Genomic DNA, 17,715 nt, shown 5'->3' on the forward strand with positions numbered 1-17,715 from the left:
TTTAGGGCTCTTGTACATAGGGTCACTATGAGTCACAAACGACTCGATGACACATAACAACCACAACCTAGTTCAAAGGACTTATCTTCATGAACTATTTCAATGTAAGAGTGTTCACACACAAAAAAATAAGACATAATCACAAGCAAATGATAAAAACAATAATGGCTAATCTTTATAATGGAGAGAGCGATGATTCAGTGATAGAATTCTTGCCCTCCACACAGAAGATGCAGGTCAATTCCCAGTGAAAGCTCCTCATGCACAGTCATCTGTCAGTGGTGGTGTGCTCGGTAATATGAAGCTGAACTAATACAGACTACTAAGGGGTAGACTGCCAAAAAAAAAAATAAATCAGCAGAAACGCTATGGATTAAAACAACTCAAACAAAAATTCATCATTAGCATATTGCACAATCAGCGAGCATTTGGTTCTCTTGTGTCTGGGGTGGCAATGAGTTGGGAGCCAACTCAAAAGTACCCCCAAAAATTCCTAATGTGTCAGGAACTATGTTAAGTATTTTCTACGTATTAATTCTTCTAATCACTAAAATAATTAACACAAAAATACAATTGGTAAACAACATCATTGTAAGGGAAAAAGAACAATGTGGAGACAAGTCCCACCTCCACTAACTCCACAAGACTGAAGTGCTCCCATCTACAGCATCCACCACACAAAATTAATTCCCATGGGGTATGACAAGCCCTCCCATGCTGCTGTACGCACTTACTGGGTCTGAAACGTGTTGCTATGACCACACAGACTTCATGGATCACACTCACAGTTATGGATTTATTGGGAAAGTTAATAGGCTTTATTATTTATTAATCTTAATTAGGGAAGTTCAAGATTCAGTTGTTCAGTATGGAGAGCTTCTCAGTAAATAGCAAACACAATCCTTCATAACAAGCTATGATTTAGCTTAAAAGCAAGATGTTGTTGTTATTGTTGTTGTTGTTGTTGTTGTTAAGTACCATCAAGTTGAACATGACTCATAGCGATCCTATGAACAAAAGATCTGAATCCTGTGCTATTCTGCACCATCCTCATGCTTCCTGACACACAAGAGCCTACAGCAGCAGTCACCGTGTCCATCCACCCGGTTGAGGGTCTTCCTCTCCTTCGCCAACCCACCACCCTTCCCAGCATCCTGTTCTTCTCCAAGGAATAGCACCTCCTAGCAACATGTCCAAAGTATGCCATTCTTGCCTCCAAAGACAACTCCCACATCATCCTCTCCAAGATATATCTGTTGGTTCTCTTGGCTATCCATGGGATGTTCAGTGCTGTTCTCTAACACCACAGTTTAAAGATGTCAATTCTTTTTCTGTCATACTTATTCACTGTCCATTCATTCTCGGATGCATGGCTAGTAATTGGAAAGACTATAGCTTGAATCAGATGCATCTTAGTTCTCAAACTGACATCATTATTCCTCAATAATTTGGAAAGGTCCCTAACTGCAGATCTCCCCAGAAACAACTTTGTCTTGGAGTAAGTACAACCAAGGTATTCTTTAGAGGCAAAAATAGTGAAACTTCATCTTATATTTCACGCTTTGAGCATGCTACCAGAAAAAGGCACCAGTCTTGGGAAAAAGAGATCATGTTTAGAAAAAGAGAGGGTCCTCAAAGAAAGAAGACTCAGTAAGATAAGTTGATACACTGACTGCAACAATGAACTTGAGCATGGCAAAAATTGTGAGAACAGTACGGGACAGAGTAAAGCTTAGATCTGTTGTTCATAATATCACTACTAGTACCAGAGGACTCAATTGCACCTAACAAAAACAACAATCTCTAAAAGAGCCCTATGATATATAATTAACCACATTCAAAAGGTGAAGAGATTGAAATGTAAAGAATTTAAGTATCTTAGCTCAAGGCATTCAATTAGTGTACAATAGAGTCAAGGTTGAGACCTTGACATGGTTGATTCCAGAGCAAATGCTTTTAATCCCTCATATTATCATTACCCCTGTAGAAATCTCCTCTGTCCTAAAAACGCTGATTTTACCATTGCAGGAAATGAAAAAAAAAAAGAGGAAAAAAAAAAGACTCAATATTTTCTCTGACAAAAAAGTCTGTGCCTTAACTCAATTTTCGGAATGTTCACATTATCCCCAGCACACAGTGGAAATATAAAACAAATTCTGTGGAAAAAATATTTACAGGCAATCACAAAAACAAGTAACAATAGATAAAACAAAGCAAAATTAAGATGAATGCAAAAGAATATAGAAGCACAGAACACCAATGATAATAGCCAAGACAGGGAGAAAAGACGTATGTCACTGTATAAGGAGTGTTTAAATACTGCTTGAAATTCTTTATGTCATATCTGATTTTTAAAACGTTTTTAATGACTTAAAATGAACATCAAATGAATAGATTGTGAACTATCATCATAAAAATTATTAAAGTTGAATTTAGTGGTGCAAGTAAGTCTAAGAGCACTGATGGCACTTTATGAAAGTTTAGAACTTATATAATGTACTAGAAAAGCTCCTAAAGATTATTTTCATCAACTCTTCTTCTTTTCAAGATTTTAAAAGAGTCACTACCCACAGTCATTCAGTGGCAGCCTAAGAGTTTAAGCAAACTAATCCTAAAACACTTCATTTTTCTTCCCATTTTATCTTAACAACTGAAGGTAAACATAATCTTGATTTAAAAAGTCAAGGGGGCAAGAAAGAGTACAAAATTTGGATACAAAAAAATCAACTGAGGCTCTAAAGGAATGTTAAAGAGCCATTGGCTTCCCTATGGATAAGAAATTCTTCTTCCCATAGGACTTTGCTAGGAGTGAGACTGACGTGCCAAGAGGATTCAGGCAGTCAGCCATCAGTGGCTCCTCCCCACAGCCTGGCCATTAATGCATCCCATCTTATTGTGTTCCTCGTTGATAGTTCCTTAAGAATGTTATATTTATATAACACAAATGCAACTCACTGCTGTCAAGTCAGAACTGACTTAGTTAACCCCCCACTGGGCTTCTGAGGCTGTAAGGCACATGGGCAATTGCCCATCTTTTTCATGTGGAGCCACTAGCGAACCCAAACCACAAGAGAGGTGTGTGGGCTTTGGGTTAGCAGCACAACTCTCTGCAATTAATGCCATTGGAGCTCCCTTACAGGTGACCAAATCTTGGCTAGGTTGTTGTTAGATGTTGTTGAGTTGGCGCCAACTCATAACAACTTTATATGCAACAGATCAAAATTTGCCTATTTTTAGGGCTTCAAGCACTTCTTTTCTTTGCTGTCAGATAAAGCTGTGGCTAGCTGCTGTCAAGTGCACTCATTATGGAATCCCTACAGAAAAAAATGCCTCTTGGTCTTGTTCCATCAGTTTTGAAACAAAGGATCAAACCATGATTCATGCACAGGGTTCTCATTAGCTGATTTTCAGAATTAGGTCACCTTCCTACTTGGGTTTCTTCATACTTTTTTTTTATCTACAAACACCCCTGAAACAGCATCATTCCAACAAGCAAACCACGTACGACTAATGGGTGGAAACTGCACTTGAGGTGAACTTGCTAGAAACAATCCAGGGCTCCCACATAAAAGGTACCACAGTTTATTTTACTTCCGTATGATATCCTAAAACAAAAAGCAACCTGGGAGTCAAAAGACTTGGGTTGTGGTTTTAACTCTGCCACTTTCTGGCTATATGACCTTGGGCTAGGAGTCACTTGCCTTTTCTGGGTTCTTGCTTCTGCATTTGTGAATTCAGAGAACCTAGATTTCTAACTGGATGCTCTGATGGCGTGGTCCATAACAAGGTGCACTGCTACTCCAAAGACTGTGCACCTCCAGCAGTTCAAATCCAATAGCGCTCTGGTAGCTTAGCTGTAAGGGTTATGCTGCTAACTCAAAGGACACAGTTCAAATACACCAGCTGTTCCGTGAGAGAAGATTTACAGCTTCTAAAAGCCTGCTGGTGAGTCAGCTGTAAGTTAGTTACTACTCTGAGGTACATAACAACAACAATGCTCACTCTGCAGGGGATAAAAAATGGGCAATCTTCTCTCAGAAACCTGATGGAGAGTCACTATGAGTCAGAACTGATTAGATGGCATGGAATTTGAGTTTGAGTAGATTTCTAAGATCCTTGGGATTTTTAAGAAATCCTAAGATTTCTTTCTAGCCTAATTAAAGTATATCCAGTTCTGTTAGCTAAACATCTAAATGACAAATGACTGGGTTATTAAAAATCCCCAATGCTTATAATGCTTTCGGTATGACTATCAGCTACCTGTCTATATTATTCAACACTCATTGCCATCGTGTTGGTTACAATTCTTAGCCAACCTTCATTGGGTATGAGAGAAGACTATTGTTTATGTCTCAAGAAGAGATGGATTCAAAACACCAGAAAGGCACACCCTCTGAGTTAGCTGCATAACTGCATATGTATTAAACTGCAAGAATTCTCTACCCATCTATATTCATATCCTTTGATGCAGAAAATAATTTCTAGTGTATTAACAGTCCTTGCCCAAGAAATTCAAATTCTATTTGGCAGTGCAAAGGGAGTGGAAATTGACAAGCCACTACAATCCTGTGTTCAGTAAGAATGTTGCTCTAGAAGACAAGATAGGGCCTTTTTTGTAACATTTAGTCCAAAGTTGAGGAAGAAGTCAGTTATGTTTTTTTTAAACATAAATCTGAACATTGGAAAGATGTAACATAGTACTCTGCATATTAAAAAAAAAAACCACAACAAACCTGTGGAGGTATAATAAATGTGGTGGGATCAGGATCATGAGATTAAAAAGATAAAACTTACAGAAGCAAGAAGAAGGAAATAAAAGATGATGAGGTGGCACCATATATATTTATTTTAATAGAGATAAACAACGTATCTGACTTGTTTAAGCTACTGAATTCTATTCAGAACAACAACAAAAGTTAAGGAGAAGTGCTTCATAAAAACCCTTATGAACTAGATATGAGGAGAAAATCCTAAAATCTAAAATCCATCAGACAGCTGAAATTAGATTCTCACTCCCTGCAACACCACTACCATCCATGCACGCTCAGGTCTGCCAAGTACTTCAAACCCAGACATGCTCGAGGGCTGCAGCGCAGGAGTGGGCCAAATGGTCCCAGTAGTATCAATGGGAGGTTCCAGGCCTCCTTAAATGCAGGCATTTAACTCCTCATGACTCCAGTGGGTTAATCTGATGTGAGTTTTGACCCAATTATCCTTCCTATCCAGACCAATTAGTCTGGTGGAATTCACTGTCACAAAAACCTATTCTAAGATCACTACATATGAAATCCTTAGATCTTATAATGTCTTTAAAACAGAAAAAAAAAAAGAAGTCTGGTTTGCTGTAAAATTAAATACTTGAGGAAGAAGGCAACAATATTTTTCCTTAAGAAAATTATGTGTGTTTTTAAAGTTAGACTGATTATTACGAAGATTTGTTCAAAGGGATACAAAGATGGAGGCCTTACATTCTCAGAGAACTGACAATACATGAGGATGGGGAAGTGTAAGCATCAAAAGGAGGCAAAAATAAATACTCCCTGGCTCTCATAAAACTCACAAATATTTGATGGGGATGAAGAGGTATAAAGGCAACTTGAAAAAAATGCACAATAAACTTGAATACATTACATGAAGGACTTACACAAAAATGAACAAAATAGAAAATGGAGGAGGGGGTGCAGTTAATTGTGACCTGCTGCTGTTATTGTTGTTGTTATGTGCCATCAAGTCACCTGCGACTCATAGTGACCCTATGTATAACAGCCCTAAACTCTGCCCTATCCTGTGTCAATCTCATCATCTCTGACACACCCACCCCATTACCCCAGTCACTGACTCAATCCATCTCATCCAGGGTCTTCCTCCCCTGCGCTGTCCCTCCACCCTCCCAAGCATGACATCCCTCTCCAAGGACCCGTCTTTGGCAACATATCCAAAGTATGTCAGACAAAGCTTCAGAATCTTTGCCTCCAAGGAGGAGTCCAGCTTCACCCTCTCCAGGACAAACCTGTTCATTTTCTTAGCAGTCCATGGCATATTCAATACTCTTCTCCAACACTGCAGCTCAACGGCATCAATTCTCCTTCTATTATCCTTAGTCATTGTCCAGCTCTCTGATGCATAGCAAGTGATTGCAAAGACTATGACAAGTAACTGGCACACGTTAGAGAGGTCTCTAACCACAGGCTCTTCCATCGCAATACGTCTTTTACTTTCCTGGCTGTTGGTGCCAAGAGTGTTGACCGTGGAGCCAAGCAATCCAAACATGTGAACAACCTCAATCTCTTCACCATCCATACTGATGCTGCCAATTGGCCCAGTGGTGAGAATCTTTGTTTTCTTGATGTTGAGCCTCAAACCATACTGAAGACTGCAGTCCCTGAACTTCAACAGCAAGCGCTTCAGGTCCTCTTCAGTTTCAGCAAGCAAGGTTGTGTCATCTGCATAACGCAGACTGTTGAGGATTCTTCCTCCGATCCTGATGCCACATTTCTCCTCACAGAGCCCAGCCTCCCAGATAATCTGTTCTTCATAAAGATTGAAAAAGTATGAAGACAGGATACATACCTGGTGTACACCCTTCCAAATTTTGAACCATGCAGTGTTTCCCTGCTCTGTTCTGACAACTGCCTCATGGTCCAAGTATAGGTTTTGCATTAGCACAATCAAGTGTTCTGGGATTTCCATTCTTCTCAGAGTCAGCCACAGTTTGTTATGATCCACATAGTCAAATGCCTTTGTGTAATGAAGGAAACAAAGATAGACATTCTTCTGGTATTTCCTGCTTTCAGCAAAAATCCATCTAACATTAGCTACAAAGCCCCTTCTAAACCCAGCCTGCACTTCTGGTAGTTCTCTGCTGATGTGCTGTTTCAGTTGTTTTGGGATAATCTTCAGCAGAATCTTGCTTGCATGTGATATTAATGATATTGTTTGATAATTTCCACATTCTGTAGGATCACCTTTCTTTGGAATGGGAACAAATATAGATCTCTTCCAGTCAGTTGGCCAAGTGGTTGTTCTCCAGATTTCTTGGCACAATCTGGTGAGCACATCTAGGGCAGCATCTTTTAGTTGAAATGTGTCAATTGGTATAGCGTCAATTCTTGGGGCCTTATTCCTAGCCAGTTCTTTCAAAGCAGCCTGAACTTCTTCCTTCATCACCATAGGCTCTTGCTCATATGTTGTTTCATTAAATTCTTCTGTGTATGCAAATTCCTTTTGGAATAATGACTCTGTATACTCTTTCCATCTTCTTTTAATACTTGCAGGATCACTCAATATTCTGCCCAAAGCATCCTTAAATATTGCAACTCAAGGCTTGAGACGAAACTAAAACTACTAGCTATTTGTACAATTGGGAAATACCTTTCATCTGCATTGTTCTGTAAAATGCTTGTATGTCAGATACTTTTCTAAACCTGAGCATTCAGATTAAGACCGACTAGGAAGAATGACTGGTGATCCACTTCTGAAATAGTAGGTCTTTGAAAAGCCTATGTACAATAGAACACACTTAGCCAGCAGATAGGGCAACAGATGTGGAACTTTCAAATAGGGAAATACCAAGGAGGAGGAACAGGTGTAAGCAGACACTAGTGGTTGGAACATGGAATGTGAGAACTATGAATGCAGAAAAATTAGATACTGGGAAGGATGAAATGGAATGCTGGACATACTAGGTATTGGCGAGATGAGATGGACTGGCATGTGACATTTTAAATCAGATGATTACATGATCTATTAGGCTGGAGATGAAAAAGAGCGAAAAATGGGGCTGCTTTCATAGTTAAAAAAGTCATTTCTAGATGTGTCTTGAAGTATAATATTGTGAATGACAGGATAATATCCATATGCATACAAGGAAGGCCAGTGAATACCACTATCATTCAAATATATGCACCAACAACCAGAGCCAAAGAACAGGAAATAGATGATTTCTAACCAATTTTTGCAGTCAGAGATTGATCAAACATGCAATTAAGATGCATTAATAGTGTTGGGTGACTGGAATACAAAAATTGGGAACAGAGAAGAAGGATCAGTAGTTGGAAAGCATGGAAGTGGTGACAGAAATAAAGCTGGAGACAGGATGATAGAATTTTGCACAATCAATGATTTATTCATTGCAAATACATTTTACAAGAAACATAACAGGCTACACACATGTATTTCACCTGATGGTATGCATAGAAATCAGACTGATTACATCTGTGGAAAGAACCGCTGGAGAAGCTCAGTATCAGCTGTGAAAACTAGCCCTGGTGCTGATTGTGGAACAGACCACCAACCACTCATATGCAAGTTTAAACTGAAACTAAAGAAAGTGAAATCAAGCCCACAGGAACCAAAATATGCCCTTGAGTCTATCCCACCTGAATTTCAGAACCATCTCAGGAACAGGTTTGAGGCCCTGAACACTAATGAGCGAAGACCAGATGAGTTATGGGAAGATATAAAAAATATCATCCAGGAAGAGTACAGAAGGTCATTGCAAAGATGGAAGACGAGAAAAAGACCAAAATGAATGTCAGAAGAGACTCTGAATATTGCACTGGAGCATAAAGAAGCCAAAGCAGAAAGAAGAAATCAAGACATTAAGGACCTCAACAGAAGATTTCAAAAGGCTGTACGACAAGACAAAGCAAAGTATTATAATGAAATGTGCAAAGAGCTAGAGTCAGAAAATCAAAAGGGCCGGACCCTCTCAGCACTTCTTAAGCTCAAGGAACTGAAGAGAAAATTCAAGCTGCTGTTATTATGTACCTATAAGTCAGACTGACTCACAGCTGACCTCCAGCCATTTCCAGGGGCAATAAATCACAAAAAAGGAACTGCTCATACTTCTCCCTCAGAGAGGCTGGTGGATTTGAACCACCTGCCTTTGGGTTGCCAGTGCAATTCTTTCCCACTAGGCCACCAGAGGGGACTATAATTCAACTCAGCTCTCTCACTCAGAGCCACAGGTGGATACAAAACCACCAAAGAGGTGTAGCTTTTCAATTAATGGTGCACCTCCCTACTGATTACACCACCAGAGGTTGGAGTACAAAGTGAAACACTTTACGAAGAAGGTTGCATTTGTGCTACACAGAGAAAAAGAAGAAAACTCAGAAACACTAGATATAAAAATGATAAATTCACCCCAAGACTATTGAGCCATGCTTGGTAAACTCTGAATGAAAGATAATTAAGAAATTCCAATGGCTTTTAAGGGTCAAACCTAATCTTCAAGTAGGTTAATTATACGGGAGAAGAGAAAAGGGGGAATATCAGTGAAAATTTTTAGACATTACATTTTAGACTCATCAAATTTGAGTGGGAGAAGGAGCCTATTAAATAATTCCCAAATTTGACAGATCATTTGGGAATGCATATTAAAAATTCAAGCCCTCTGAGGATAAAATTCACACTGAAGAAAGTAAAATGCAGAAATAGAGAGTAATGGGATTCTCAGTAAGAATGCTTGAGTCACTAGATCAAGCTTCACCCAGAGCTAAATTATCTTGTCACTTTTCAGTTATACATGGAATTAAATTCACTTCTATCAATAAAGAAGTCAGTGGCTGGTGCAGTTAACTACTTCAAAAGACTGCACGCTGAGATCCACACAAAGGCACCGCAGAAGAAAAGTCTGGCAATCTGTCTTCAAAAAGTAAAACATTAGAAAACCCTAGGACACACAGTTATTCCAACATCCATTGTGTCACCCTGGCTAGCTGGCAACTTACATTTTTACTCTTTTTTAAAAAGAAAGAAAAAGAGTGACAGAAGAAGGAAAGCAGGTAAGGAAGAGAGAGAGACAGAAACTTCATGGAGGGGCGTTGTGATTCAAAATCCACTTGGCAACAGTGAGTTTGGACTTTTAGTTTTCGAAGTATTTGGTTTTGGGGATTTTTAGAAATTTTTTTATTTACAAAATTCGAATATAAATCCAAACAAATTCTTCTTCAATTTTTCCTCACCCCTCCATCACACTGTACGATCCCATGATTAATCCCTCCACTCCTGCACATCCTCTTCCCTCTGTTTCCGACCTTTCCCATCCCTCTTGAATCCTTATACTCATTCTACAGTAATGGTTTTATACAATATTTATCCCTATGGGTCTGAGTTAGTTCACTCAGCATAATGCTTTCCAGTCCCTCTCAAGTTAGGTAATAATTTACAAAATTACTGCTCCTGCGTGACGCATAGTATTCCGTTGTTTGAATGCACCATAATTTCTCAATCCATTTGTTTGTGGTTGGACATTTGGGTTGTTTGCATGTTCTTGCGATGGTGAATAATGAATGCTGCTATGAACACTGGTGTACAAATCTCAGCTTGTGTCTCAGTTCTCATATTCTCAGGGTATATTCCAAGAGTAGAATAGCTGGGTCATATGGAATTTCTATGTTCAGCTTTTTGAGGAAGTGCCAAACTGCTTTTGTTTTTAAGGTGAATCTGTGGGCAGTCAAGAATGGGACATACAGGAGAGGGAGCAGCACAAGCAAAGCTATCATTAATCAAAACATAAATGCAAAATAATAAGAGCCTGTGGCTTAAAAAAATTTAAACAGGAGGGGAAAATAACTGCTTCCTTTCAATAATATGTCTTTTTACTAATTAGGACTAACTATAATCACTGGGCTGTGTTAAAAGAAGTCAAAATACAATCCTACTCTTTTGTTACCCTAGTTCTCCTCAGTCATTTAAAGGGAGAAAAATACAATTTGTCTCCTATCTATCCATGTAAGAAATACAGGGTTAATAATATATATGCAAAGAAAATTCTCAGGAATCTGTGAAAACATGCAAAAGCAAATAGAAATCCTCCCAATCTGAAATCCTATTGTTCTAAGCATCTGCTGAAACTCCACTGTTGCATAACCAATGAGCACACATTCTCTACAGGAAAAAAAAAAAAAAAGCATCTTCCTCATGAAAGTGAATCTCAGATAAAGAGGAAAGAATACAGACATTCTCCCAATTCCTAGCACCGTAAAGTCTCAGACAAAATCCAATGTGGAATTAAAAGCACAGAAAATAAAGCAGGTCATACCATAAAGAAAGATAAGTCACCTGTGACAGATCCTAAAATTTTCAGAAAAATAGCACAGTAGAATTAAGCAATGATTCAGGTGCTGGACATTTTCTAGAGAATTAATGAGTGCCTGGGGGGAGCTGATGGCCTTAGGCAAAGCCAAGGGTGATTAACCCTAACGAGTTGGTTCACAGCTCCCCAGAAAATAACCGGTGTATTCTCCTAAACTCAAATTGTGGAAGGGGTGGGCATAGGGAGTTTAGGCATTTCACTAGAAGAGACACCATTTCTATTGTTAGAGATGCAGCCAATAACCAACATTAATACACTCCCTAGAGGTTCTCTGTTAAGAAGCCTAAAAGCCTAGCAAAGGAATTCTCATGGCACTATGGGTAAGTACTCATCTACTAACCAAAAGTTCAGTGGTTTGAGTCTATAAGTTACTCACCAAGCGAAAAATGTGGTGGTAAGTACACCCAATAACCTATCCCTCTTGGAGTATTCAAATACATACAGCTAAACAGCTTCTAAAGGCAACTAAATTATGTGTTGGGCTGCTAACCAAGAGTGCGACTGTTTGAATCCGACTGAGGGTCATCATGCATGGATTGTAATCGACTCCAGAGCGGCAGGTTTGGTTTTTGGAATTTTTGTTTTTAACTGCTTCAAAGAGTGAACAAGGCAATGCTTGAAGGTAATAGTTTAAGGGAGCTCTGGTGGCCTAGTGGCAAGAAGCTGCACTGCAATCTCAGAGGTACATGGTTCGAATCCATCACATGCTCTGCTGGAGAAAGGAGGGAGCAATTCCCTCCTGTACCAGTCAGATCTGAACTGACGGTACACACACACAAAAAATAATTAAAAATTTTAATTAAAAAGGTAATAGTTTAGAGTATTTTTGCTCGGATTTTTGTGACATTTCACTTCAATAATACATTTGCATATATATGTGTGTTAAGTCTTTAGGTACATAATATGTCTTTGTGTACTGCGTATGCTGTATGCTGTGGGCTGATTCCAATCCACAGGAATCCTAAAAGACAGAGAAAAACTGACCAGTAGGGCTTCTTAGGAAGATGTGATATCACAAGGGTAAGGAGCTACAATGCTATTAGAAAGGCACATAGTTCAAATCTACCAACTGCTTCTCAGGAAAAAGATAGATGGTACATAAAAGACTGGATTGTACATAAAAACAGATAATAAGCATAAATAATAAACATAATAAACAGAGGTGTGGATATATCTGATTGTGTCACAGCTCTTATTTTGTTAGGATATATACCCAGAAGTGGGATTGCTGGATCAAATGATATTACTATTCTCAATTTTCTAAGAAAATGCCAAACTGCTTTTAACAGCAGTTGCTCCATTTTACATTCCCACCAACAGTAAATGTAAACACTCACCAGCATTTGTTATTTGTTGTAAGTGTTTATGTGCTGTCGACTCACCTGCGACTCATAACGATCCTAAGTACAGCAGCTCTGAAGCCTGCCCTGTCCTGAGGCAGTCTCACTGATTCTGACATACCAACTGCCATTGCACTAATCACTGTATCAATCCATCTCATCCGGGGTCTTCCTCTCCTGTGCTGTCCCTCCACCCTTCCGAGCTTGATGTCCTTCGCCAAGGACTGGTCTCCACTGGCCACGTGCCCAAAGAATGTGAGACGGAGCTTCAAAATCCTAGCCTCAAAGGAGAAACTTGGTTTTACCCTCTCCAACACAGACCTATTTGTCTTCTTGGTGGTCCATGGTATGTTCACGACTTCTCCAGCACTACCACTCAAAGGCATTGATTCTTCTTCTATCATACTTAGTCGTTGTCCAGTTCTCTGATGCGTAGCAAGTAATTGCAAAGCCTATGGCCTGAACTATCTTATTAGCTTCTGGACTGTCAAATGAACAAACAGAAATATCTTAGAGAAGGTATAGCCAGAGTACTGCTTGGAGGCAAAAAATGATAAAGCTTCATCTCACATATTTGGGCATGTTGTTAGGAGAGGCTATTCCTGTGTAAAAGTACATCACACTTGGAAAGATGGAGGGACAGTGAAAGAGAGGAAGACTCTGAAGCAGGTGGATGAACACAGTAAATGCAGCAATATGTGCATGTCAGAATATGTCAGAGATCGCAAGGATAGCACAGGACAGGCCAAGGTTCACATCTGTTGTTCATAGGGTTGCTTTGAGTCATACTTCTAACAACAACATCATCTTAGTGAAGATTGGGTTTTTTTGCTGAGATGATATCTCACTGTTAGCTTGATCTGCATCTGTCTGGTAGTGATTTTTTTTTTTCCTAAATTTTATTGAAATAGATCTCAGGGGCTTTTTCACTGGTATAAGAATTGTTCTCTTTTAGGTTAACAACGTGATTGATTTAATCATTGTCTCATCAGGGCTCTAACTTTGTTGTTGTTGTAGCTGAGTACAACTGAGTCAGAACTGACCCTCAATTTGATTTTCAAAAGCAGTTAATTGCACAGGAGGAGATTGTCCATCTTTTTCCCTATGAGCAGCTGGTAAATTAAAACTGAGAGCCTTTAAGATTGCAGCACAGCTTCTTATTACTAGGCTATCAGAGCTTCTTATGCTGTAATATCTTTGAAGACAGTGCTTATTCCTGATCTCTTTTTAAATATTATCAAGTGTAGCAATTCTGATAGTGATCTTTAGAATGTATTCTGTCCATTGTGTAATGAGTTGTATGTCTTTTTTTCTGGTTTCTTGTTTGCATGTTTGTATTTCCTATAAATTTTCTAGATGAGTCCCTTATCAAATACGTCATTAGCAATTTTTCCTTCCAATCTGTAAGTTCTCTTATTACTTGTCTGGAGAATTCTTTTCAATTACATAAATATTTCATTTTCAGAAGGTCTCAATCATCAAACTTACATTTGTTGATTGTTGTTATTGTTGTTATGTGCCATTGAGTCACCTGCGACTCATAGCGACCCTATGTACAACAGCTCATAGAGGGTCTTCCTCTCCTGCGCTGTCCCTCCACCCTTCCAAGCATGACAGCCCTCTCCAAGGACTGGTCCCTCCTTGCAACATGTCCAAAGTATGTTAGACGAAGCTTCAGAATCATTACCTCCAAGGAGCAGCTTGGCTTCACCCTCTCCAAGACAAACTTGTTTGTTCTAGCAGTCCATGGTATATTCAATACTCTTCTCCAGCACCACAGCTCAAAGACATCAACTCTCCTTCTATCATCATTAGTCATTGTCCAGCTGATGCATAGCAAGTAACTACAAAGACCATGGCTGGATCAGGTGCATCTTAGTCTCCAGACTGACATCATTGGTCTTCAGCACTTTGGAGAGGTCTCTGACAGTAGACTTTCCCAATGCAATTCATCTTTCAATTTCCTGACTGCTGGTACCAAGAGTGTTCACTGTAGAGCCAAGCAAACTGAAGCTGTCAATAATCTCAATCTCTTCATCATCTATCAATCACGAAGCTGCCAATTTGCCCAATGGTGAGAATCTTTGTTTTCTTGCTGTTGAGCTTCAATTCATATTGAAGGCTGCAGTCTTTGACTGTGTATCAGTTATATTCAATGTTCTATTTCAGCCATAATTTAGGACCCCTAATTTTGCTCCAATTTTTTGTCTTTGAGGATCTTTATAGTTTTTTTCTTTTACTGAGGTCTATGATCTTGAATTAGTTTTTTTATCGAACATGAGTCTTATACCAGTTCTGCAGATGAGTAGCCAACTTTGCTAACAACAATTTTTAAAGAGACTATTCTCCCTCAACACTTTTCATCGTTTTGCAAAAATCACTGTCTGAGTGAAATATCCCAGTCACAAAAGGACAAATATTACATGATGCCACTGTTGTAGAATGGGACTGTCCTTGGGGTTGGGGAGAGACTGAGTAAGATGGGTTCAATAATGTATACTGCACTGAAACAGAGGAGGGAGAAAACTGTCTAAAAGAGAGATATAACTAGGTATTTCTGTCATCACAGGAGACTAGAGCGAGGGCTGCATGGTGGAGGGGACCTGGGGGAGGGTTTGTAAAACAATGAAAGAATCTTTTCTTTTACTTTTCCATAATTTTTGGACTCATGTACTTATAACTTGTTAGTCAAATTTGTGTCTTCTAGGTTGCAACACCCCCATGATACATCTTGAAGGATATGTACATGTACAGCCAAGCACAATCAATAAGAGTGCATCTAAATTCCAAAATCAATCTCCATAATAGTCTATGTGTTTCCTACTGCCAAAGGGGCCCTTTAGAGTAGTGAGAGAAGATCTTCACCCTGAAACCCACAGCGTCCCTTTTCAGCAGGAAGTAGCTAAGAGAATACGCCGTCCCCTTTTCCTTATGACTCAGGGTGAAGTCTCTCTCAGGGAGGAGTGATAGGGAATGGCAAAGGATACACTGACAAAGAAGATTAATCAGAACTGGCTTTGACAAGCACTGTGGCATTTGGACAAGAACAAACTGGGAGGAGGGTAGAGAGAATAGTGCAACAATGAATGAATGGAAACCCAAAATCTCTGTAAATGTTTATGAAAATTAATAAAATATAATTATAGAAAAAAAATAAAAAATAAAAAAAAATCAGCTGTCAACAGATATGGATTTATTTCTGGGTTCTCAATTTTATTCCTTTGGTCAGCATATGTTTGTACTAGTACAAACATTTTTTTTTAACATTTTTAGTGTTTACTACAAAATTTTTCTACACAAAATTTGACTTTTTAAAATTAGTTTATTTCATTAATTTTTAACTCCATTCTTGCTCCCTTCTCATCTCTCCAAGATTGATTCTCAGCAGTAAGTAAACCAATCCTCAACTTTTTTTCAGTAACATCAACAGTTCAGCCTTTATTTTATTTAACGTGCTACAAAAGGCGTTTAATCAAAAAGCCCAAATCCCATGTCATCATCAGACTCTTCAGAGTCTTCTCTTTGCTACTACTTTCTTCTTCTCAGCTGGAGCAGCATCAGTGGAGGGGGCAGGTCCTCCAGCCCATGAGGCCCTGACTGCTGAGGCAGGTCCACCAGCACCCACATTGTACATGAGGCTTCCAATGTTGTCATTTGCCAGAACTTTGCAAATAGACTAGGCCAGAAAGGTTCAACATAGACACTGGTTGCCTTAGTGAGGCCATTGATTTTATCCTTCGTGACAGTCACTTCATCGTTATACAGGATGAGGGCTGAGCAGAGAAAGGTAAGCTCAGAGACAGAGGTCATGGTTTGATGGTGCTAGGAAGATGGCTGGCAAGTGTCGTGCTGGTTGCTGGACCAAGTGAGGGCCTCACCCCAATGTGGCCAAAGCTTCCTCAGAAGCACTGAGCATCATAGTTACAACTGAAGAAATGTCAATCCTTAGCTTTTTATAACAGTTGTCTTAGACCATAATTGTCCTTTGTGACTGACTTACGTCATACAGCATAACTTGAAGAATAATTCTACTGAGATACGCTTATGGTCACCATAGCTGGAACTGGCTCTGCAGTAAGCTTTTACCTTTTAATACTTATAATAGAGTCATTTCATAAATTCATTAATTTCTCAACAGTGCTACAGATTTTTCTCAGAAAATGAAAAAAAGTATCAGAAACATACCTTCATAACTATCATTTGGATTCACATATAAAAGGCAACTGCAGATAACATTTAACTCCCTTTGCAGAGGCAGAAAGTTGTAAGACCTATATTCTTTAATATATCCTTGAATTTAAAAGAACTCTAACTGAAGCCAGAGGCTATAAGCCTTAATTAGTAGTTTAATGAGGATGTTTGAAAAGAATGAGACAGCAATTAATACAGTATACCCACTTCTCACTTATCAACATAGTTAGGGTCCAAAGACTAGATTTTATGCAAAATCAGCACTATGTCAAAGTTGGGGACCTTGATTAATCTTTGGCACAAATGGCCCCACCAACTTGATCGTTTACCATCCACTGGGCACCTCAGGTGAGTTTTGGAATGCCTGTGGCACAGCAGGAACCTCTTTCCACAAAGTCTTTAGGGTTAGAGCTGCTGGTGATAGTTGTTAGTGGTGTTTAGGTGTTACTCTATGCCACCCATGACTTCCTGTTGCCTTCCTGGAGCAGAAAACTCACTCATTCTGTGTCCTTCTGAGCCCAGATGTCCCACACAGCCCCCTTCCTTCCCTCTGATTTCCCACTCCTCTGCTGACCTCTCTAATACTCTTGGGCCCTTATCTAGCTTTCCACTATCTGTCTGTGATCTCAAGGCATCCAGCTGCCCCGCACACTCAATAGCTAGACAACTTTATGCAGATGAACGCAAGGAGTTGCATGGCCTGTTGATAGCCATCTGTTAAGTGGCGTGGTCAGCTCCACAGCCTCCAGCGTATCTGCTGGGTGGCCCAGAGAACATATCCTAGACCCCGTGATAGTGCCATGTAGGACCAGGATCACTAGAGATGTCATCTAAAAAATTTTTCAAAGTTGTCATAAACATAAAATGTCATATAACAAGACAGTAAATAAATGAGCAGTAGAAGTACTTTTAAAAGCAAAGCACTCAAATAGCTATTTCATACTGGTAAATTTGGAAAAGATTAGAAAATATTTACTTAATATATAAATGGGCATGCAAAGCTATAAACTATGTCTGTGATATAGTTTGATTTTATTTAACCACCCTAGTTTAAATAATACAGGCTATGGTCTTCGCAATCAC

At 39.2% G+C, this 17,715-nt stretch overlaps 1 protein-coding gene and 1 pseudogene across 1 annotated transcript in view; both read right to left on the reverse strand.

The window, feature by feature from the left end:
- TSSC1 (tumor suppressing subtransferable candidate 1) overlaps nt 1-17,715 on the reverse strand; it is a 269,381-nt gene that overhangs the window by 244,232 nt on the left and 7,434 nt on the right. The window lies entirely within an intron of this gene.
- Nucleotides 15,910-16,251, reverse strand: LOC102846995 (annotated as a pseudogene).

This window comes from Elephantulus edwardii, unplaced genomic scaffold (genome assembly GCF_000299155.1).
Source record: "Elephantulus edwardii isolate Elephantulus edwardi_28Jun2011 unplaced genomic scaffold, EleEdw1.0 scaffold00025, whole genome shotgun sequence".
NCBI lineage: Eukaryota > Metazoa > Chordata > Mammalia > Macroscelidea > Macroscelididae > Elephantulus > Elephantulus edwardii.